At 38.1% G+C, this 25,502-nt stretch overlaps 2 long non-coding RNA genes across 11 annotated transcripts; both read right to left on the bottom strand.

The window, feature by feature from the left end:
• Window positions 1-683: 683 nt before the first annotated feature.
• On the bottom strand, window positions 684-2,817 carry LOC113285401. Its single transcript, XR_003328638.1, has 3 exons — window positions 2,605-2,817; window positions 1,688-1,821; window positions 684-1,057 (listed from the first exon to the last, which is right to left on the bottom strand). It is a non-coding gene; the product is annotated as an uncharacterized LOC113285401 (long non-coding RNA).
• Window positions 2,818-3,571: 754 nt separating this feature from the next.
• Window positions 3,572-7,064, bottom strand: LOC113286858. Of its 10 annotated transcripts, XR_003329552.1 has the most exons (13): window positions 6,618-7,064; window positions 6,375-6,505; window positions 5,957-6,077; window positions 5,843-5,848; window positions 5,652-5,726; window positions 5,391-5,513; window positions 5,148-5,300; window positions 4,952-4,999; window positions 4,660-4,857; window positions 4,428-4,542; window positions 4,157-4,283; window positions 3,888-3,955; window positions 3,572-3,782 (listed from the first exon to the last, which is right to left on the bottom strand). It is a non-coding gene; the product is annotated as an uncharacterized LOC113286858 (long non-coding RNA). The 10 variants fall into 10 exon arrangements; XR_003329544.1 differs by lacking the exon at window positions 5,843-5,848 and having other exon boundaries at window positions 5,111-5,300; XR_003329550.1 differs by lacking the exon at window positions 5,843-5,848 and having other exon boundaries at window positions 4,368-4,542.
• Between the last annotated feature and the right edge of the window lie 18,438 nt (window positions 7,065-25,502).

Here is a 25,502-nt window from a genome sequence, read left to right as displayed (position 1 = left end):
CATAGGTTTGCACGGCTTGGCATGTCAGGTTGCAAGGGTTGCATGGCATGTGCCAATGCCGCATGTGGCGGCTTTGGCCCTAGGTCTGCATGGCTTGGCATGCCAGGTTACAAGGGTTGCATGGCATGTGCCAATGGAGCGTGTGGCGGATTTGGACCTAGGTGTGCACGGCTTGGCATGCCAGGTTGCAAGGGTTGCATGGCATGTGCCAATGGCGCGTGTGGCGGCTTTGGCCCTAGGTCTGCACGTCTTGGCATGCCAGGTTGCAAGGGTTGCATGGCATGTGCCAATGCACTAGTCCATAAGGGGCTATAAATAACGAATGAAACCTGTCATAAAACATCGTTTATCACGGTTTTCATCTGTTATTTATTTGGTGTGACTCTTTATAAATGACGAATAAAAACCGTTATTTAAAATCACGAATCTAGTTTGTCATTAAGAATGACGAGTAAAGTTTGTAATTAAGAATAACAATAGTGGTTCGTTATTTAAAATGACAGTGTGTTTTTGTCATAAATCACGTGTTCTAATATAAAATTTTAATATTAAATAATTGGATTAAATTGATAATTTTTTTATTTTTATTTTTTTGCTGATTTGTATTTAAACTGAATCAGCTAAAGCTAAATTTGGAACTGAATCTGAAATAGTATATGAACTGAATCAGCTAAATCTGGAACTGAATCTGAAATCAGATATACATTGCATTTAAAAGATAATCCAGTGTTACATTACAACCAAAAAAAGGATAAATTCATTTTGCATTTACAACTCAAAATCACACTTAAAAATTTGAACTGAAGCATTCAATCTAGTTAGGTCTCTCATATAGGATTACAGAAGTTTTTGGCCATCTAATCGACCTAGTGAAACATCTCCAAAGTACTCCATATACATCGTATGACATCCCACTTGGATCCATTATTTCATTAAAGACACAGTTATATTCGGCATTGCTGGGTGGCGTGGTAAAAGCAACAAAAGTACTTGCAACAACTCCCTTCAGTTCCTCACAAAGCAATATGTAAGGAAGATGTCGAGTAATCCCAGTATCCTGTGTAAGAAGATGTCAATTTAGTTTAAAACACCCCCAACAAACATCAAACCTATAAAATGTTACAGCATTAAAGGTATATAACCAAAACATGAAGAATCATTTTCTAAGAGAGACAATGAAGATGTGGAAACAATCTAGGTACGAGCTAGAAAGGGAGACAAACTTATACTCTTCCCCTGAGGGTCATGGTCTCGTAGGGGATTCAGTTGTCCAAGTAATAAAAACTTGTGTAGATTGCCTAGTAGAAATATGACAACTAGAGGGTGATAAAAAAAATTCTGAATACATGATCAAAAATTCATCTGTGAATCGTACAGATCTGTACAACTGCGCACATGAATAGCCACATTGAACTCCTTTGTGAAATTAACCTGCTCTAAAAATTATTGTGGAATTATATGATGCCTAATAGTCAAGGAAAAAAAATTAAACAACCATTCTACTTGGACGTACATCACTTGATGCATTCAGCAAATGTCACACGACAGAAATCATAATAGTATAGCAAGTATTTGGGTATAAATTGGTTGACCTTGCATAATTTATCTCAAATATTATTCATACTCTACCATTAGCATACACGTATTCCTATTAATTAAATTAAATTAAATTTATAGAAAGCTTCACCTGCAGACAAGAGATAGTGGAGGTATGATCATGTCCTCCTGCATCTAGCTTTGTTTGCAAATAAGATACACCGACACCAAAGAATGTACCAGTACCCCAAACTTTGATGCGCAACCTTAGGTAGTATTCAGGTACTGTAAAGGACAAGAATATTCATCAATTTAGGTAGTATTCCAGTACTAAAAAGTCGAAATAAGCAACATACTAGGGACAGAGATATTCATGGCTTTAACAACAGTAACAATTGGCTCATGTGATGGTATGCATAGCTACAGGCCTCCAGAATGTTATGTTCACATCTAGAATGTGCACGTTTCTGGGGAATAATACTAAATTTGCATTCATTTTAACCATACTAATTGCAAACAGTTTAAAGTAGAATGCAATTTTTTTTATCAAATGTTGGCTTGACCATTTAAGAATCATCGAGACTTGAAGCCAGTTTATGTCAACGAATTCTGGAAATTTTATTTTGCAATTTTGCTTATGAGACTCAAGCAGTTAAGCAACTAATGGTATCACTAAGTCATATAGCGGAATTAACATGTACACCCTTATCCTTTTTCTACTAAGATTGAATTGGTACGCCATCGCAAGAGAACATCGAAACTAACTCAGCCAACCAAAGAGCATTACATTATATGATAATCTAAACTCAAGACATAATCTCAATCGAATCTTTAAAAAATCAAAAAGAAAATGGATCTCTGCACAAGAATCACTGTATCCTACTTCAAACTCTCAACTCACAAATAAAAAACTCAACATATGTCCTAAGCCCTATGACGCATTGAGTTATTATGACTATTAAACAAGAAAACAAAGACAACCCTAATGGTAACTGGTGCTGCAAAACGTTCTTCAAAAATATACATAAATAAAATTAAAAATCAATGAAATGTCAAGAAAATACTTACTCTCGGTGGATGCAAATCGAACACAAAACAATTGTTCTTTCAATTCACCATCAGAGTAATCAGTAGCGTGCCATACACATGATTTCTCATTCTCTATATGTTATTGAATATAAATTGTTGGTAACACTACAAATCAAAATCACAAAAACCCCTTAATCAAACCTTACAGATGAAATCAAAACATCAAGTAAACCCAAAATCAATTCAATGCTTTCTCAGTATGTTTATGTTTAAGAATCTTCGCAGTTCTAACTCCTCATTTTTCCATTGATTTCCATCTTTATCAAATCGGTACAGTTTCACGTTTTTAGAATTACAACACCATCAAAGCGAAAGTACAACTAAAATCCAAATCAATCGAAAGAAATCAAATCGAAAAATCAATAGGTAGAGAAGGAAATTTGGAAAATGGATACATACAGATCGAGAAGAATATCGTCTACCTCCATTACCTCATCATCTGCAAAAGGAATTATAGCTACGGTTTTCAATGTTTTTGATAAAAGAACACTACACCATTTCCAGGATTTTGTCACAGGCTGTACCTGTTACTTATTGAATTTGTAACGGTTATAACTGCACTAAATAGGCCGTTATTAATAATTGTGATCGTTTTTTGTAACGATTTTATCTATGACAAGATCCAGATACAGTCACATATAAAAAGCGTTACAATAATTATTAGTCACAATTGACCTAATTTTAGGAAAGCGACACGTGGCTCATGTGTCTCGAAAACTATCACAGTTTAGGTGTGAGTATATTATTGCAAGATCCCTTTAAGAACACATGTGTTCTTGTAGTAACGGTTACTGTAACACTTATATGTGTTACCTATTGCTTGTAACAAATCTTTTAGTAACACGTGTCATCGTCCTATATCAGCACCCAGATGATGACACATGTTCTTTTTAACTAACACTTTTTGTAACAATTATTTCCGTGACAATTCTTTAAATTACAATTAAAAAAAATGGATAGTCCACTTATAACGGACCTGGGCTTCCAGTTTACAGGCCTGCGATACAATTTATCCTGAAACACAGGCTGCGACACACATTTCAACACTCATACATACATTGTGGAAATACAAGCACAAAGGTCTATTCATTATGATACTTGCAACCAAAAAATTGTTTTATTTAACCAAGCACAATTCAGAGACAACACTTTGTGAGCTGCAACCAAGAAAAAACAAGCTTAACTTAATTAATACACAATGAGATAAGAAGTTGCAAGAGAATAAAAATATACAAATGAATCAATAAGATTTGTTATCATACCATTTAACGCGAGCATAGAAAATTTATCATTTCAAGTAATTCCAGCATTGGCATCAAACACGCATGAGCTACAAATAATAAAAATTGAACATGTTAATGACAAGTTTTGATAAAAACAGAATAAAGAATAAAGAACTACATTATTATTGATCTCTCTTCATGAAGTTTGATACTTGGAGAGAATTCATATTCCTATGTTTGAGGGAATATAGCATATGTTTAGAAACTTAAATAGATAACATATAAGTAGACTAAAAGACAGAACTCACATAACAGTCTTTGCCTTGTCTTGCGTGCCGATTGTCTTTCAAATCTGCAACACTTATGAGTTATGCACCTGAACAAGGTCCTGGTAGTGAGCACCTTCTGTAAGGCAAGCATCCACTATCGTCTGATCTGCAAGGAAATGAATTGCACCAATCAGTAATAAATTAGACACTTCCGACTTATACTTGAGTAATTTGTTTAAAAATTCAATACCCCAGCAGTAAATTAGATGATCGGTAGTAAAATAGGCGATATGCCAGGCAATGAATTGACCTTCTCTTTTGTTCAACAAATACGATTCTCCTCTTCCAGCAGTTGCAGGTCCAAAAAGCATTCCAAGTAATATGTAACCGAACTATATAAATCGTCCTCCAACTTTGTCGTTTTCCTGGAAAAGCAAATGCAATTGGGTCAGGTCCTGCTAAGAAATAATCAACTGTATCGTTCTTATAGCATCACAGAGACATAATAAATGTAATACATATACGAAACTCGACATACATACCAAGGTTTTTATCTAAGGTCTTTGGGAACTGGTTCAAAGCAGGTGGAACCTTCGAACTTGCTTAAAATCCTCCTTTGGCGTTGAATGCGGAAACTTTTGGCCATTTCACGAACCTATGCAAATCCTTTTTGGAGGCAATGCACCACCAATACCAAACTATTTTGGACGCTTTTCAAATAAAGGGTTCACAACCTTATCCTGCAAGATGAAAATTCCATCTTCAGCAGAGAAAGCTACATATTTAGTAAAATAGCTTCTTTGGTGAACATGTTCACAAGAAACTAAAACTTACGGTCTTCTTCTTTGCCGCCACTGGTGCCTTCACCCCTCTTTTGGGAGCCTGCCAAAATAGTAAATTACACAAAACAAGGTCAAACTAGCTGCAGAACCTTCACAGCTAACTCATACTAACAGAAAAACATTGTTCCTTATATATCTAAGATGATATTACGTTTTGTAACACCCATAGTCATAGAAACTTCACATACTGTGTGCTCAACGGAGCATAAGGTGTTAAAGTTGTCTGTTTTTCATAGTACTTAACCATTGACATGTTCGCAAAATTTCTAAACACCGGAATCAATTTTAGACCAAAGTATAGATTGTTCCAATCTCATGCAACCATTAACTTCCGTCATTCACTGTCATAAATCAAGCAATGTTAATATTACTAAGTTTAAAACACACCATTCAATAATAATAAATTTGCGTAAAAATAGAAGTAGATTCACCTGATTGGTAAAGAATTAAAAGTAGTCCTGCCAAAGCCTTCCAAATGGCCTAAAATTAGACAGGTTGATTCCTTGGAGGTGTTACTGATTCCTTGTAATGAGAGATAACTGACCCCATCAACTCTGGAAAAAAAAGACAATACAAAATATTATTGTAAGATGTCTCTAACAGGCTAAGATAAAACAAGATTTAGTGTTAGAAGAGCAAGATGACACACAGTTCAGAGTAAAAGGTATATCTTGGTTCTTCAATATACATACCCATGTAAGCAACGAACAAGCAATATAAGCCATCCAAAATAATGTTGTTGGAATAGAAGCAAAGATAACTCCTTCCTGTGAAAGCCCATCAATGGTTAATCTTATGACCATTATCAAACACCAGTAGACACATTATCTAAACTGAAAAATGCTTTCCTCATAGCATCCAATAGAATCTGAGAGGTCATTACCATTACCTGCAATTACTTTTAAAGGGAAATTATAAAATACTGGCGAAAGGAATTACATATTTAAAGACAGAGCTAAGTTATAAACAGAACCAATCTACGAGATAAAAGAACTACCGAGTTACGTCATTCTTTGTCTTTCGTTCTCCCAATATTCTGCAGTCCACACATGCCCCCCACCTTAGCTCCATAGTTTTCCTCCATTTTAAAGTTTGTTGATCCTTAAAACTTCTTCTTGCTGCAAAGTAAAACCAACATTAAAACTGCAAAAATCACATATTCACAGCCCTAAATTGATTCTTTCCCCTGGAAAACTTTACCTAGATCCCTCATTCAGTTCCAATAGCCAACCGAAATCATAAAAATAAAAACATATCCTTATAAAGACTATCGAAAACTCAAAAAATCCCAGATTCAGTCCCATTATCAACCACATACATACAAATAAACCCATACAATAATAATCAAAATCATTTTAAATTGGTTAATAAACATAAATAAAGATCAAAACAACACAAAATTTATGAGTTCAGACCCGTAGTTATTGAGATCTATGAGTCCAACATTCTATAGCTTCATCTTAATGATTCGGCAAACCACCAAAAAAAATACTACTCAGAAAATCTATACTCCTCCTTCAGATTTATATATAACCTTCACAACAACCTTCAAAAATAAAAACCCCATCAGAAAACACTTTATTACTAATAACACAAAATCAAATCAATAAGCTAAATCAAATTGCTAAAAAAAAAATTGGGTTTTGAGAAAACATTACATGAGTTGAAAGATTGACTTCACCAAGAAAACCGAAGAAGAACTCACTTTGGTTCCAAAATAGAGGCTAGGATTTCTTCTCTTCTTGCTGATAAATTTAGGGTTTCTCCTCTACTCGTTCTCCTTCGAAATAACCTAATAAATCACATAGAAAAACAAGATTAGAAATATCTCATCAAAAGTAACTCATAATCTATCAAACAAAAAACAATTGAAACTGAAATCAGTTCATAGATTCAGTTAGTTGTTGTTCCGAGTAAGTATAAACAGAAATAGAAAAACAAAATTTCTTCTTCTTCGATCAGATCGCGTTTCGATTTGTTGCAGAAATTTTAGAAGATGTAAGATAGACACAAAACACATATAATAGGTTAGGGTTACATGTTCACAGAGAAAATGGAGAGAGTAAGTGGCGGAGGAGAATGAAAAAGAGATAAGGTTGACTGATTTTCTCTCTCTTCTATAACTTCACTTCATAAAAGAAAACCTAATAGATATAGGGACACGATTTTTTGTTTGCGTATTTCGCACATGTAGATGTACTGTAACTCTATTAAAGTGGGGTAGTGGTAGAGCTGCACGCCACTGGATTTTTATACTCAAAAAAAATTAATGAAGGGAAGGGGTCGAACCTGAGAGGTCAGGCTACCCATACGGGAATCTAACCAAAGTGCCACAAGCTGATTTTCGGTTAGGAGGTCATATATTTTCTATATTACCATAAAACATAGAATTATTATACCCACCCAAAGACTCCTCATAAAATGCTATTTTTTCTCGGTAAAGTCTAAAAATACATATTAATTTAATTTTTTATATAGGCCGAATTGTCTCTCATATATTCAAATATATAAAACGACTTATACACGTATGTCGGTAAAGTCTGAAAATACTTATTAATTTAATTTTATATATAGGCCGAATTTTCTCTCATGATGGTTAGGTTCTTGCTATGTGTCAAAGATAAAAATTATTGAATGGTTCAAATGGTTTTAATAATAGATGCAAAATCCATTATACCTAAAATTTATTGCAAAGTCCACTATACCTACTAAGCTCATATTTAAGATCAGTTCTTCAAAGCTCCAACTCTGGCGAACCTTAAAATTAAATTAAAAAAAAAGGTATTAGATGAATGACTTGACGAAACCCTAAAAATCGACAAAAAAAAAAAAGATGATGAACCCCTAAATCGAAAACATACAAATGATGATGATTGAAGACTTACCCCTGTTATGATTGACATGCGATCTCATTTGGAAGAACTAGAGAAGAAATATATCAGATTCGAACATCTCAGGTTCAAAGATTACTAGAGTTAGACCTGAGTTTCTCATTCGGAAGAACTGGAGAAGAAATATATCATATTCGAAAACATCACAGGTTAAGATTACTAAAGTTAGACCTGACTTTCTCATTTGGGTGAACTCGAGAAGAAATATGTTATATTTGAACATCCCATTACTGGAGTTAGACCCAAGCTTCTCACTTAGATGAATTGGACACAAAATATATCAGATTCAAACATCCTAGGTTCGAAGATTACTAAAGTTAGACTTGAGTTTCTCATTCGGGTGAACTGGAGAAGAAATATATCAGATTCGAAAACATCCCAGGTTAAGATAACTAAAGTTAGACCTGAGTTTCTCATTCAGGTGAGCTGGAGAAGAAATATATTATATTTGAACATCCCAGGTTCAAAGATTACTGGAGTTAGACCCAAGTTTCTCATTTGGATGAACTGGAGCAAAATATATCAGATTCGAACATCCCAGGTTCGAAGATTACTAAATATAGACTTGAGTTTCTCATTCGGGTGAACCAAAGAAGAAATATATCAGATTCGAAAACATCCCAGGTTAAGATTACTAAATTTAGACCTGAGTTTCTAATTCAGGTGAACTGGAGAAGAAATATATCCGGTTCGAAAACATCACAAGTTCAAAAATTATTAGATTTTAGACCTGAGTTTCTCGTTTGGATGAACTGAAGACGAAATATATCAGAATTGAACATCCCAGGTCCAAAGATTACTAGAGTTAGACCTGAGTTTCTCGTTAGAATGAACTGGAGACGAAATATATCAGAATTGAACATCACATGTCCAAAGATTACTAGAGTTAGACCTGAGTTTCTCGTTCGGGTGATCTGAAGACGAAATATATCAGAATTGAACGTCACAGGTTCAAACATTACTAGAGTTAGACTTGAGTTTCTCGTTCGGATGAACTGAAGAAGAAATATATCAGAATTAAACAACACAGGTTCAAAGACTAATAGATTTAGACTTGAGTTTCTCGTTCGGATGAATTGAAGACGAAATATATCAGAATTGAACAACACGGGTTCAAAGAGTACTAGAGTTAGACTTAAGTTTCTCGTTCGGATGAACTGAAGACGAAATATATCGGAATTGAACATCACAGGTTCAAAGACTACTAGAGTTAGAATTGATTTTCTCGTTCGGATGAACTGAAGATGAAATATATCATAATTGAAAAACACAGGTTCAAAGACTACTAGAGTTAGACTTGAGTTTCTCGTTCGATTGAACTGAAGACGAAATATATCAGAATTCAACAACACAGGTTCAGAGACTAGAGTTAGACTTGAGTTTCTCGTTCGGATGAACTGAAGACGAAATATATCAGTATTGAACAAAACGGGTTCAAAGACTACTAGATTTAGACTTGAGTTTCTCGTTCGGATGAACTGAAGACGAAATATATATCAGAATTAAACATCACAGGTTCAAATATTACTAGAGTTAGACATGAGTTTCTTGTTCGGATGAACTGAAGACGAAATATATCAGAAATGAACATCACAGGTTCAAAAATTAGTAGAGTTAGACCTGAGTTTCTCGTTCGGATGAACTGAAGACGAAATATATGAGAATTGAACATCACAGGTTCAGAGATTACTAGCGTTAGACCTGAGTTTGTCGTTCGGATGAACTGGAAACAGAATATATCATATTTGAACATCACAGGTTCAAAGATTACTAGAGAGACTTGAGTTTCTCATTTGGATGAACTGAAGACGAAATATATCAGAACTACAAAATCACAGGTTCAAAGATTACTAGTGTTAGACCTGAGTTTCTCGTTCGGATGAACTGGAAACAGAATATATCATATTTGAACATCACAGGTTCAAAGATTACTAGAGTTAGACTTGAGTTTCTCGTTTGAATGATCTGCAGACGAAATATATCGGATTCGAACATCACATGTTCAAAGATTACTAGAGTGAAAATGACCAGACTACCCTTATCGGAAATAAATAAAGTAAATATTACAGTTTAAGAAAATGACCATATTACCCTTATCGGAAATACTAAAGTAAATAGTACAAACAGTGAAAATGACCATACTACCCTTATTAGAAATTAGTGCAATAAATATCATGGAGATAGTGAAAATGACCATACTACTCTTATCGGAAATAAGTGAAATAAATATTACAGATTGTGAAAATGACCATATTACCCTTACTGGAAATAAGTACAATAAATATCACACAGACAGTAAAATGACCATATTACCCTTACTAGGAATTAGTGCAATAAATATCATGGATACAGTTAAAATGACCATAATACTATCGGAAATAAGTAAAGTAAATATTACAGATTGTGAAAATTACCATATTACCCTTACTAGAAATAAGTTAACAAATATCACAGAGACAGTGAAAATGACCAAACTACCCTTATCAAAAATAAGTAAAGTAAATATTATAGACTGTGAAAATGACTATTTTACCCTTACTGGAAGTAAATGCAATAAATATTATGAAGACTGTCAAAATGACCAAACTACCCTTATTAGAAATAAGTGCAGTAAATATCACACAAACGGTGAAAATGACTATACTGCCCTTATTGGAATTTAGTGAAATAAATATTATGGAGACTGTGAAAATAACCAGACTACCCTTATCAAAATAACTAAAGTAAATATTACAGACTGTGAAAATGATTATTTTACCCTTACTGAAAATAATTGCAATAAATATTATGGAGACTGTCAAAATGACCAAAGTATCCTTACTGGAAATAAGTGCAATAAATATCACACAGACGGTGAAAATGACCATACTACCCTTATTGAAAATTAGTGAAATAAAAATTATGGAGACTGTGAAAATGACCAGACTGCCCTTATCAAATAAAGTAAAGTAAATATTACATAATGTGAAAATGACTATTTTACCCTTACTGGAAATAAGTGCAATAAATATTATGGAGACTGTCAAAATGACTAGACTATCCTTATCGGAAATAAGTATAGTGAATATGACAGACAGTGAAAATGACCATACTACCCTTACTGGAAATAAGTGCAATAAATATTATGGAGACTGTGCATTAAGGGTAATATGGTGATATGGTAGTTTGGTCATTAAGGGTAACAATCTCCATAATATTTATTGCACTAATTTCCATTAAGGGTAATATGGTAATTTTCATAGTTTGTAATATTTACTTTATTTATTTCCGACAAGGGTAGTTTGGTCATTTTCACAGTCTCCATAACATTTATTAACCTTATTTCCAGTAAGGGTACAATGGGCATTTTCACATACTGTAATATTTACTTGACTTATTGTTGATAAGGGCAGTTTGGTCATTTTATAGTCTCCATGATCTTTATTGCATTAATTTATAGTATGTGTAATATGGTCATTTTCACAGTCTGAAATATCAACTTTACTTATTTTTAATAAGGGTAGTATGGTCATTTTCACACTCTCAATAATATTTATTGCACTAATTTCCAGTAACTGTAATATGGTCATTTTTACCGTCTGTAATATTTACTTTACTTATTTCCAATAAGGTTAGTCTGGTCATTTTCACAGTCTCCATAATATTTATTGCATATGTTTCCAATAAGGGTAAAGTGGTCATTTTCATTGTCTGTAATATTTACTTTACTTATTTTTGATAAGGGTAGTTTGGTAAATTTATAGCCTCCATGATAATTATTGCACTTACTTCCAGTAAGGGTAATATGGTCATTTTCAGTCTGTAATATTTACTTTACTTATTTTTGATAAGGGTAGTTTGGTCATTTTCATAGTCTCCATGATATTTATTGCATTTATTTCCAGTAAGGGTAATATGGTCATTTTCAAAATGTGTAATATTTCCTTTACTTATTTCCGATATGGGTAGTCTGGTCATTTTCACAGTCTCAATAATATTTATTGCACTTATTTCCAGTAAGGGTAAAATAGTCATTTTCACATTCTGTAATATTTACTTTACTTATTTCTTATAAGGGTTGTATGGTTATTTTCACAGTCTGTAATATTACTTTACTTATTTCCGATAAGGGTAGTCCGGTCATTTTCACATTTTCCATAATATTTATTGCACTAATTTCCATTAAGGGTAATATGGTCATTTTCATAGTCTGTAATATTTACTTCACTTATTTCTGATAAGGGTAGTCTGGTTATTTTCACATTCTGCATAATATTTTGTTGCACTTTTTTCCATTAAGGGTAATATTTTGTAATATTTACTTTACTTATTTCCGATAAGGGCAGTCTGGTCATTTTCACATTCTTCGGAATTTTTATTGCACTTATTCTGATAACGGTAGTCTGGTAATTTTCACCGTCTTCGGAAGAAGCAGATATGTCAAGTCAAATTTCTATAAAGTCATGACTTGTTGACTTGGTCTTGATCCTGTTTTCTAATATTAAGAAAATTAAAAAGATAAAGAAAATTGTATTTTGATTTATAGAAATGAAATATAATTGTTAGTTTGTATAAATGTGGGAAAATTAGTGACAAGTAAAATTCAAAGTGTTATAATTTTGGGGTTGTTTTAGATGTGATGAAATATTTGGGTGGAATCATCACTTTGAATTATAATTATGATTGTCTGTAAAATTGTCAACAAATATTATTGTGACTAATAAAAGAATTTAATATTCCTAATTATTATCACGAATACAAAATTTAATAACAGTTATAACTATTGCAGGACTTATCACAGGTATATATGTGACTGAAATATAAACTGTGACAGGTTGCACTGTTACAAAATCCTGATTTCGGTGTAGTGGAAGTATGAAAGCCAAATGATCTGGGTGATAAGGACGAGGCGAGGGTCATCTCCATACAAGCGAATAAAAAGTGCTCAAAAACTACTTCACTTTTGATTCCGGGTCTGTGAGAATAGGACCGATATATGACTATGCGAAAGACTTATGGCAAATTAGACTTATGACCAACCATTTTCAGACTTACAAAAACACGTTAGTACATGTGGCTAGCCATTTTTGGGTGCACAATAGAAGATTAGTAGTGGGCGCATAGAAACTAAAATATTTATCGTCTTTTTTCCATTAGTTAATGGTTCATAGCTAAATCACATACCTGGTAAATTACCACGCTTCAGAATGACGGTCTTTTTATGTTAAATGATGGACCCCCACTATTTTCATGTTATATGACGGTATTTGTTTGTAAAATATTATTTACGTAATTAATCTGTCATTTAAAAGTGTGATTAATAGCTCTTTCTGGACTAGTGATGGCGCGTGTGGCGGCTTTGTCCCTAGATCTGCACGGCTTGGCATGCCAGTTTGCAAGGGTTGCATGGCATGTGCCAATGGCGCGTGTGGTGGCTTTGGCCCTAGGTTTGCACGGCTTGGCATCCCAGGTTGAAAGGGTTGCATGGCATGTGCCAATGGCGCGTGTGGCGTCTTTGGCCCTAGGTCTGCACGGCTTGGCATTCCAGGTTGCAAGGGTTGCATGGCATGTGCCAATGGCGCGTATGGCGGTTTTTGCCCTAGGTTGCGCGGCATGGCATGTCAAGTTGCAAGGGTTGCACGGCATGTGCAAATGGCGCGTGTGGCGGGCATTGTCCCTAGGTTGCACGACGTGTGCAATGATTGCGGGTTTTGAGATTTTGGCATGGTTAGCGCGATGATTGCTCGTTGTTTTGCGGTTTGGCACGGTTGCCATATCTAGCGCAATGGTTGCGTGTTTATTTGTAGTTTTGGCATGGTTGCCATATTTAGCGCAATGATTGCACTGTACGCGCAATTTCTATGCAATGAGTGCACGGTACGTGCCTTTGGCATGTTTTCCATGCTTTTGTGCAATGATTGCACGGTACGTTCAATTGCTATGTTTTGCGCGATATTTGGACGGTACGTGCATTTGGCATGTTGCATGACATGTGTGAGTGGCATGATTGCCATGCTTTTGCGCAGTGGTTGTACGGTACGTGCAATTGCTATGTTGTGCGCAATGATTGCACGGTGCGTGCATTTAGCATGTTTTCCATGCTTTTAGCGCAATGGTTACGCGGTATGCGTGGATTTAGGTTTTCGTGTATCGAAACCCTAATTCAGTATTTTAAAAAGGGTACCCTGGTAATTTTTACAATAAGCGCGTTATATGCTCTAATAAAGGTGCTAGTGTCACCGATGACGTCATGCTATACGTGAGGTTTTACGGTTTTACCCCTTGTTCTAAAACCACCATCAACATTAAGTCCCCTGCTTAGATTGGAACAGGGGCCTTGTTGCGAGGTAAGCATAAGATGGTGACAGACGAAGATAGAACTGAGATAGTAAGCCGTGAAAGATGTAAGTAGAATCCGCAATCCTTGCATCTGGTAGCTTTGCATAAATCTCAGTATGACTAGGTGTCTTTAGGGCCAGGCTTTGGAACGCGAGGCGAGCTGTTAGCATAAAATTGGTATAAAAGGGACTTGTCGGCATCAATGGGATTGGAATGGGCGTGGACCGCTTGACAAAGCATGGCGTTGGCAAGGGGAGAGCGCGGGTTGGCAAGGTCGGGCATTGATTGGAAAGTCTGGGCGTTGGCATGAGAGGCATGACTGACACAACGTTGGCATGGACTAAGCATGAAAAGTCTGGCGCTGGCAAGGGAGGCATTGCTGACACGGCATGGAAGGGCATGGACTAAGCATGGCAAGGCTGGCGCTGGCAAGGGAGGCATGGCTGACACGGCATGAAAGGGCATGGAATAAGCATAACAAGGCTGGTGCTGGCAAGGGAGGCATGGATGACACGACATGTAAGGGCATGGACTAAGCATGACAAGGCTGGCGCTGGCAAGGGAGGCATGGCTGGCGCGGGGCATTGGCAAGGGGAAGCGCGTGTGTTTTTTGGAAGTGGCAAAGATTGTTATTTCGGGCCCGACTTCCTTTCTCCATGCACGACTTTGAAAAGGAAATCCTTTCCTTATTCAAAGTCCCCAATTATCACGCCTACAAAAGGGGGTGTCCATCTTTTATTTTGTACCTTTGTTTCTTCATATCTTTGTGTTAGCAAAAAGTGGTAAGGCGAGTTAGCATCCCAGGTATGTCTTCCGGCGTTTCTTCTTTGTGAAAACCCTAGCCGTGTGTATGCTTCATTTGAACCCGTAGAGCACATTATTTTTTCGTATCTTCGCTAAACCTAGTCATAGGTATGACTTTCATGAACCTGTATACTTTCATCATAAGTACTGCGGCAGTCTCTTGTGAAAAACCTAGTTGCTTAGGTTTTTGTCTTCTTTCGGTGTAACCGCGTATAAGTGATAATTTCTTCCCTTCTTACTTTGTTGCAGCCGTGTCACGAGAGAATTCTAACAGTATGCCTTCCAGGGAAAAATCTGTTGCTATGTCGACAGTCTCTGGTAATTCTACACCGAACATGGATGATGAATTTTTTACAATATCTTCTGCTCCGGTTAGGAAGAACCACCCAAATTTCGTGTCAATTCTTCTTACTGGTTCGGAGGATGAAGGTGGTACCCATTCGGTCCGTCCTGGGAGTGTTATACGGTTTTGTCTTCACAGGGGAGAATATTTTGCCTCTTCCATTGATTTCAGGACTTGTCAAAGCCCATTGCGTTCATTTGCCGAATGGATTCAATTCATGATAGGCCAATATTGTGAGAGGTCTACTCTGACCCGGGCACAGATTTTTAGTTGCTTTTATTTTTAGATGGTGTCCAGATACCCATACTGCAGTTTTCCGGTGGGGTGAAATGACCATTTCCTTGGAGAGCGTAGGCATCTTGCTGAATCTTCCTATCGTTGAGAATCTTAACATCACACTGTCTGAGGATGAGGAAAAGATGTATGTTGTCCTTGTCGCAAAGTCCACATGCGTTCGACAAGATTCTGGGTCTAAGTGTTTCTACAGCTGGTGGGTGTCTCAATGGTTCTCAGATGAGATGGCGCCGGATCAAAAGAACATCACTCTTCATGTGGAAGTCTTCCTAACCCTCTGGTTGTCTAGGGAAATTCTCGACGACGGGTCTGGTAAGAAAGAGATAAGGCGGGAGCTTCTCAAGTTTACTATAAGGTTGGCGCAAGGCATCGTTCTTCCCATCGGAGGTCTGTTTCTTGGTTCCCTGTACACTCATTTGGATCATCTTGTTGCCGACATGGGTGTTTCGAACGGCTTCAAGAAAGTGGGCTCGTACGTCCATTTCTCTTTCCTCCAAGCGTGGTTGTGGGAACACTTCGGGAAGTATGCACCGAATCCATTGACTCCACTTCCCGGGACTTGGGGCGGTTCTAGGATACTCAGGTGGGTGAATAGACTCCCAATAGTTGGCCTTAATCTTGTTGGTCTTCTAGATAATTCATACATGGTCAACTTTCGTCCGTGGGCTCCAGTGCATGCGTCTATAGTTCAAGTAGATACCTTTGCTGCTTCTCCTAACACATTTTTCCTTTCCGGAGAAAATTTTAGTGTCGGGGAGGTTTTGTATATGCGGAGTTGAACGCATGGTTATATACCCTCTTTTTTCAGAGGATCATTTCAAGCAGTTTCCTATAACATCAATCGAGCAGCTCGACATATGGGCTTCGACCAAGGAGTCCCTCTTGTTCGTCAGCCAATGACTTCGGGTTCGTTGCCCGTTGTTATGGACGCCAGTGTTCTCCCGTCAGGTAGGAGTCTTCCCTTCTTGCGTTCGAATAGGCTTCTGTCGACGACTTCCAGGTATAATTCGTTCTGGGACGACGAGTTTTTAGCCATCCATGGGTTTGTGAATGATGTAGTGAGGAATACCCGCGGTAGGCCTTTTCCCGTAGTTTTGGCGGATCATCCGTTGTTGAGGGACCCATCGATAACCAAGTGTAAATCATCTGGTTCGGATGCTGACAGTCCCCAGACGAAGGAGCTACGATCAAAGAACCGCGCGGGCGGTTTCTGGATAGCTTTGACGGATCCAAAAACTTTTGTGGCAGCTTCGGCGGGTCCAGAGACCTCTGTGACTTTCAGCTCTTCCAATATCCGAGTAAGTGTTTATTCAGCTTAACTAAATGTGTAAACCTTTATTTTGCTTCTGAGCACTCACATCTTATTCTAAGCAGGGTCTTGGTAGTGTTAACGCCTTTACTGCACTTGCTCGCCGTCATGAGACAACAACTCTTCCGAAAGAGGCCGGTATTGTTGAGCCTTTTTACGACAGGGAAGAGTCAGAGAAAGAGAATAGTTTAGAAGACGAAGGTAGATCTTCTGGCAGCAGCACTGGATCTTCTTCGGGAAGTGTTTCGGTGAGTCTTTCACATATATTTTTCTTTTCCCTTCTTTCTCCTTTTTCGAAAACGTCTAACTCAAGATTGCAGGAAGGATCTAATGCTGGAGACGACTCTGAGGTATAGGCTTGTGAAGATTTGCCTTTAGTGATAGCGACTTCTACTGGTACCTTGAAGATGAAATTTTACTCAAACGAAAAGTATGGACACGGCTCGAACTGCGGAGAATGCTCTAACGACTGTCAATACAAGCGTGGAAGAGAACCCTTTGCCAGTCGTGGGTCTGGTTGCAGGCGCCACTTTCGATCCCCCATATTTGGTTCCTTCTCCAGGTCATGTGCTTATCGGTGGATTCATCGTGCTGGCTAAGTACAAGATGTTGTATCCCAAGATCTGGCAAAGGTACGGACATATTTCTACAACCAGGAAGATCACCAGTCGGTTCGCGATGGTCAAACTTGTGGAGGAAGCCCTGTTTTTAGCCGAGGACATGTGCGAGGTGACCGGCTATACTGTTTCTGAGGAAGTCATCACAAGTTGGAAGTTTCATCGTGATATGTACGTAGAATATGAGTTCAACACTTCGTGGTTCGTCAAAGGCTTTGCTGAGATCCAGAAGTTGAAAAATGTAATAGTCGAAGGCCTTTCCGCAGACGAAATCGCACAGCAGGAGGCGGAAATCGAAGAATTATCTAAGACATTGATTCTGAAGAGAGCGGCTCTGATGAGTGCTAAAAAGTGCATATTTTTATCCCTTTTTGTTGGCAATTAACTCATCTTTTGTGCATTAATTCTACATTTTATCCCATATTCTATATTTTCATTGTTTTCAAGAATAAATATTTTTCTTAATTAATTTTGTATTTTTAGGTAATAAATAAAGTTTGTATGAATAGCGGAGCAAAAAGAGCAGAAAAGTAGTGAAAATCCGGGAGGAATTACGCAAGGAAGCCGCGAAGAATGTTGTGCACAAGACCAAAAGGTTAGAACTGGGCTTGAAGAGGAAGAATTGTTCTTAAAGAAGATATGGGCTTGGCATATCCAAGGCCCAAAACCCTCACCCAAACCCATTTTCTTAACCAAAACCGCCTCCATTCTCAGCCGTCAGATTGGATCCAAGTCATCATCCTACGGTCGCTCATTCATAGAGCATCAAAATCTGAAGTCTCTGCCAAACACCACAGCGCTTAAATTCCAAGCCTTCAGATTAGATTGTATTTGAATCCAACGGTCGCTCCTATGCCTGTGCATCAAAATTAGATACTCCCGATTTACACTACAGTACCTAACATCATCTAGCACCGTTGACTTTGTTGTATTTCACAATCCAACGGTCGAAGTGATTCATCTCTCATACCACCGTTAGATCTACAAACCATCTTCGTATCCAACGTCCTTCACACGCTGATCATCAGATTCTTCTGTTCCGCCTCACACCGAAAAGACCTAACCCTATACCCTAAAATCTATCGACTTCTCTTTCATTTCCTTCTTCTTCTTCTTCTCTTTCTCTCCACCTCCTCTCTGCAACACCCATTCCGCCACCATCACCTCCACCTTCTACTGCCACTGCCATCGCCACCACCTACACCAACTGCCACCAACTACCCCCCATATCTGCAAAAAACCCATCCACCTAGCCTTTATTGTTTCATCAAACCCACACTCACGCCTCTGAACCCTAGGGTGTGGAGTTGATGAAGTAATTCATGCTAGACACATCAGCAGGAGCGTGAGAAGAATCATAGCAGAGAGATAAAGCATGGGTCGACGATGTGGTGAAGACCTGCCAACCAAATTAGGTAAAAAAAATCAAACCCTAGGTCTGTAAAATTAGGGTTTTTAATTTAGGGTTCATAGGTCCCTTTTTGTATAAATTGAACACAAGGGTGTCGAATAGAGGGCATACCTGGACTAGCCAGTGTGTCAATTAGGTTTAGTTTTAGATTTCTTTGTTTTCCAATTTCAATTTATGCTTCACTGTTTGGTTCTTAGGTTTTGTTTAAATGTTAGTTTCTTCAATTAAATATCAGTTTCATCATGTGAATGTATTGTTCATGTTATGTTTGTGTTAAGTTCTATGTATGTAATGTTTCTTCACATGATCCTGTAATTTCCCTGTTTAAATCTTAGAGAAGACAACTGAACTTTGTTGGTTAGCCATTAGGATAGTTTTTGTTGAACTCAAAATAGCTTAGGATAGTTAGATTCCTAAAAGCCCAACTGACTTGTGATTAGTGGTGCTGTAAGAAGACCACTAATGTTAGGGGTCAGTGGTGGCTCTAAGGGGTTAATCAGCTACATTAGTTAGTAATCCACTGCCTAGTTGACCTGTGATTGCCTGTGCCTTAAACAGACAGCCAATACTAGGGGTTAGCTAAGGCTGTAAGGTTAGTTAACTAGCCATATGACAAAAACTTAACCTAGGTGAACTAGCTAGGTGAAGGGAATTCTCATCCATCTCCATACACTTCATTCACATCCACAATTTCTCTCCCATGTTCTGTTTTGGTTAAGTTTTTCTTATTCTTTGCCACTGCCTTTGGCTCACTGCCACTGATTTTTCTTTGTTTCTTTGGCTCTTTACTTCACTTCCTTAGGCTCATTGCCTTTGTCCCTTTGCTTCACTGTCACTAGCTCAGAACTATCTAGGAAACTTCAACTCACACACACCTAGTCCATGTGGAATGATCCCTTGCTTACTTTCTATACTAAAACTTGGCCTTGTATACTTGAAAGTCTTTTGTGTGTCTTTTCTAACCACACCAGGCTCTCGAAGACGCGAGGGAGTCTTTCTCCAAGAAGAGCAGGCCACTGTTGGATAATTTTCCTTGAATGCTTCTCTGTTTTTTCCAGACTTTTTCTTAGGTTCTCTTTTTCTTTTATTTTGAAAGGCACACCGGGTGCTTGGTTTAGATTTTGACTGATTCTGATAGATGATTGGTATTTTATGAGGATATGGGGTTATTTTGAAATGAGTGGTTTAAATAGTATTGCTCTGTGATTAGAATATTTCATCCATGAAAGTGTGTACTGGTAGTTGGCACAAGGTAAATACAGCATGACGGTTTCATCAAGAATCTAAAATAATTAATTGTATATTTCGTCTGGTCTAGACTTACTCAGTTTTCTGGGTCTTCTAATGAAAACAGGATCCTTCCCGTGTAAAGTCGGTTTTGTATGTAGTATTGTCGTGACTGCGGAAAGTCCCCAGTCGCTTTGGAGTTTCCTGGTGACTGAATTGTTTTCTTTCAGTTCTTGTGAAGTCCCCAACCATCTCTTGCGATTTACGACTGGTAACCAGGTTGTCTGGTAGTCGAGTTATAGATCCCTGAAAAAATCGCTTGCTTCTGCCGTCCTGATGTCTGGATCGAAGTATGAGATCGAGTTTTGAAAGATGATATTATAACCGAGAGATCAATCTCCCACTGTGGTCGCCAATGGTTTATGGGAAAAAACCGTTTCTGCTGATTTTGGTAATTTTGGTGAGTAAGTGAGAAACAAATCTAAACCCTAAACAAATGTAATGCACGAGAGTATTTTAGATTCGAGAGATCAATCTATACAAATATGGCCTAAACCAAGAAATGGTCGTTCCAGATTTGCTTCGGTCATAAAGAGGAGGAGAAGGACTGGTTTAGGGAGGGAAGCGAAGAGAGTGTTGAGACCAGAGAAGTTCTGGAAGAGTAGTGCTTAACTTGTATCAGAAAGTGAAATCTTTGAGAAATCTAGCAAGAGTTTCCTTTCCGAGTGTTGTATTTCTCCTGACCAAAAGCTTGTGTTTTGGTGGAAATAGGTAAGACCTATTTATACAAGTCTAAGTGAAACGTATTCTGGACTCGTAAGAAAAGAAACGAATGAGTTAAATAGGAAGAGGTGGTAACGCCTGGTATTGATGGAATTTTATGGAATTGATGTTCCATAATGAAAGAGCGTTTCACCATTACTTCCTGCATTTACTAACCGTTTATTCTTATGACATTATCTTGAAACGGGCATTTGTGTATGCCGCACGCTGTAGACCGCCAAACCAATACCCTAATGAGCATCCCCTAGTTTGTGACATACGTTTTTGATGTCTCGAGTGTTTTCGTGGAAAACATGTAGCATGTCGATGAAGTTTGATAAGTTGAGCTTGAGAGACTTGGCGGCTCAGTGGCGACCTTCAACGGTCGAGATTTTGCATCTTAAGAGGAATCGTGGCCTTTGATGTAGGCGCGGCATGCCAAAGTGCAAGGTTTACACGACATGTGCCAATGGCATGTGTGGCATGCCTTGGACCTAGGTTGCACGTTGGGTGCGAGTGGCAATGCCAAAGTGAAAGTGTTGCACGACATGTGCCAATGGCGCGTGTGGCGGATTTGTCCCTAGTTTGCACAACTTGGCATGTCAGTTGCAATGGTTGCATGGCATGTGCCAATGGCGCGTGTGGCGGCTTTGGCCTTAGGTTTGCACGGATTTCCATGCCAGGTTGCAAGGGTTGCATGGCATGTGCCAATGGCGCGTGTGGCGACTTTGGCCCTAGGTCTGCACGGCTTGGCATGCCAGGTTGCAAGGGTTGCATGGCATGTGCCAATGGCGCGTGTGGCGGATTTGGCCCTAGGTTTGCACGGCTTGGCATGCCAGGTTGCAAGGGTTGCATGGCATGTGCCAATGGCGCGTGTGGCGGCTTTGGCCCTAGGTTTGCATGGATTGGCATGCCAGGTTGCAAGGGTTGCATGGAATGTGCCAATTGCGCGTGCGGCGGCTTTGCCCTAGGTTTGCATTTCTTGGCATGCCAGGTTGCATGTCATGTGCCAATATAGTGTGTGGCAGCATTGGCCCAAGGTCTGCACGGCTTGGCATGCCAGTTTGCAAGGGTCGCATGGCATGTTCCAATGGCGTGTGTGGAGGATTTGGCCCTAGGTTTGCACGTCTTGGCATGCCAGGTTGCAAGGGTTGCATGGCATGTGCCTATGGCGCGCGTGTTGGCTTTGGCCCTAGGTATGCAAAGGCTTGGCATGCCAGGTTGCATGACATGTGTCAATGGCACGTGTGGTGGTTTTGGCCCTAGGTTGCGCGACATGGGATGCCAAGTTGCAAGGATTGCACGACATGTGCCAATGGCACGTATGGCGGGCATTGGCCCTAGGTTGCACGATGTGTGCAATCATCGCGCATTTTGGGATTTTGGCATGGTTAGCGCGATGATTGCGGGTTGTTTTGCAGTTTGGCACGGTTGCCATATCTTGGAAAACGTTTGTTAAATTTTTGAACGACTTTAATTTGCTTCGAAAAAGTTTATTTCATTATTTAACGACTTTAATCTATGTTCACTTATGATTAATCACTAGAAAAGGCATATTGGTAGAAATATGTGCAAGTGAATTTCACTTACGTATAAAACTAAAAGCGGGCTAGCCCGCGGAGTTGCGCGGGTTTACTGAACTTGTATATATATAAACGACTAAGTTGATGAAGACGAGAAGAGAAATACATCTTTTAAAGATGAAATCTCCCAGTTTTCAGGATTAACAAATCAGTTGCAATAAAAACAACATCTCTATATAGAGATACAACGTTATTGAGATAGACTTCACATAATGTTCAATCAGAAGAATCAAAAGATTCAAAACAATAAAAACCGTAAGATTCTAGTTTTAGCTAGGGTTTTTATTTTTGTGCATACCTTCTTCTTTATTCCTCTTCGTCATCATCTTTTGTATTCTGCTTCGCTTCTTAAAGCACGAATTAAAACCCTGAATAATATCAACAAACTATAGTCAGGAATTACAACAGAGAAGCAACGAATAACGGAAAAAAAAAGCACAGAAGGCAAAAACCGATTTGTTCTGCGGAAGAGACCAATACTAGATTGGGAAGAAAGAATTTTGGCTATATCGGAAATCATGCCAACTTTGATATTTGTTTTAAAACGGGAATCCGATTAGATATTGGTCCGTTGGTCTGGCGTATTAAGAAACACATTCATAACAGGAAACGAAGTTACTGTTTGTCTTGTACTCACCATCGGAGGCTCCCGGTTGTCGCCCTCCCAACTTTCCGTTCGCGCCGCTGGATGACAAAATCGATGGTCGGATTTAACAGGCTATATACAGAAAATACCTCCCTTAGATCGAAAGTAACGGCCTGGTCCGATATGGATCGCCCAAGTCTTATTCCCACGGTTATTCCCACCAACACCAATTAGGTAGTCATAAAATATGAATGGTAAATCAGAGGGAAATAGAAAACAAAGATTAGAGTGGTTCGGTCACTTGGCCTATGTCCACTATGAAACCCCGTAGGGGTGAATTATTTTTAGGTGATCTCAATACTGAGTGAGATAATATTACATATACATTTATGATTCCTATATATACACTACGGGAAAAATATACATCCGCAACTGGAGTTTCGCAATCCTTTGCTAAATGTCGTAGAACATCATATTTTTTGCAACTTTTTTCAACGAAAGTGTCGTGGAAGGGCATCAGTACTAACCCCCAAGACCCAAGGGTTGCGACAAAAAAACAAACGACAACCCTTTAAGCAAAACAGTTGTGACGCCATTTAGATTCACAACCGTTTTCTGAATACGTAATTCATAATCCTATCACAACTAGTCGCAAGAGTCGTTGAAGATAAACAAAATATGAAAAAAAAGAATAGTATTAAGGGGATTCGAACTTGAAACCTACTGTGTGTTAGTTCAACCCATCAACCATCCTTACAGTTCACAAGTTTTGGGTTTTGGTGCTTTTTTTTTATTCAAATGTTTAAAAACCATTATAAGTGTTGTTGAAGCAAAAATATAGGATGTTTGAAAAAAACGAGGGTGCGGGGATTTGATCCTGATCCTCATGCGTGGAAGTCCATACCATCAACCATGCATACACTGTCACAACACTTTCAGGTCCGTGGTTTTTATATTTACTTAGTTCATGAAAACCTTTGACAACATTTATAATAGTTTCAAAAATAAAATATGATGTTTAAAAATAAGGCTCAGTCACCTGAGCCGCAAACAGCGCAAAGCCTTCCCTATAAACAATCCTTCCCTGAAACAATCACATACATTCTACCATGATAATGAATCTCATTTCATATCTACTAGTTCCCTGGCACTTCATTTCACAGTTCAAGACTTCAAGTACCCAATTTCTTCTAATCCACCAAAAAACATAAAAAAAAAAATGGAAATTTTTCAGAAACAATGACAACCCATAGCACCAAATGGTAACTAAACACGAAAAAAAGACAAATTACTGTGCATATCTAGTTCTCTGACTGTAAATGACTGTACCATCACATATTCCCTTCTTCTCTCCTCCTTTTTCCCTAGTGACCGAGTTAATCTCGGGAGGGTTTACCAGAGGTGTACCCACAAAACCATTACTTCTAATTGGTCACAAGTATCCAAAGAGCTATGAGGACATACATATTCTCAACCTATCTCCAAGTAACTAGAATGCCAGAGAAATTAAAGGTGTCAGCTCTAAAGTTGACTGAAGAAAATGGGAGACACATCTGCAACACTGCTAGATAAAGAGATATCCGCTACACATCTAGATAAACATTGTAAGATGCGTCCGCTGCTTTACAGCTGGATAAGATTAGGAGAGAGATAAAGATGAGAGGGACATCGGCTACACAGCTGGACTAATTACGTGTGATGAGTTGAACCAGTGCTGGAAAGATCTTGTGCCGGATGGAAAGCGGACTAACAAAGAAACCAAATGTATCTTTCTTCGACTCTCTCATAGTGCTCAGTAGAAACAACGTCTTCTTCGGTCTTCAACTGTTGATGATAAACTATCGAACCTCATAGAACCTTGACAATTAACTCTTGTCTTCGATTTCTTGTTTGACTTATAAATTTCTACTTCCCTTTGGCCTTATTGAACAAAACGTAACGATGATTTTTCATTATTTTCATTTTTCATTTTATTTTATTTTATTTTTGTAGACAAAAATAACAAGATAAAAATTTAAATGTCCATGAGAGAAGGACTTTCGAACTTGGATCTTCGCAACTTGTGATGTCTTGGTATCATGAACTTCAACAACTTATATCATTTGTTCTTATAACTTTTTGTAACTAAGTCTTCAACTTTGATTTTTGAAATATTCTTTTCTATTGTTACTTTTAAACCTTAAACGTATTCAACTTTCTTCATATATTTTGATGTCGCTCCGCTTGTTGATGATGATAAGTTTCTACTGAGAGAGAGTCGTAATAATCCAGTAACTAAGACTACATTGTGAGGTTGCTTTGTCTTTCTGGCATTTCCTCCTGACCTACTCGCCTTCCCATCATGGATGGTTAGGCCCATCACGGTTACCCTCTAAAAGGAACAAGTTCTCTCCTGAAT

The sequence above is a fragment of the Papaver somniferum genome, chromosome 6 (genome assembly GCF_003573695.1).
Source record: "Papaver somniferum cultivar HN1 chromosome 6, ASM357369v1, whole genome shotgun sequence".
Lineage (NCBI taxonomy): Eukaryota > Viridiplantae > Streptophyta > Magnoliopsida > Ranunculales > Papaveraceae > Papaver > Papaver somniferum.
This window is presented reverse-complemented; position numbering and strand designations above follow the sequence as displayed.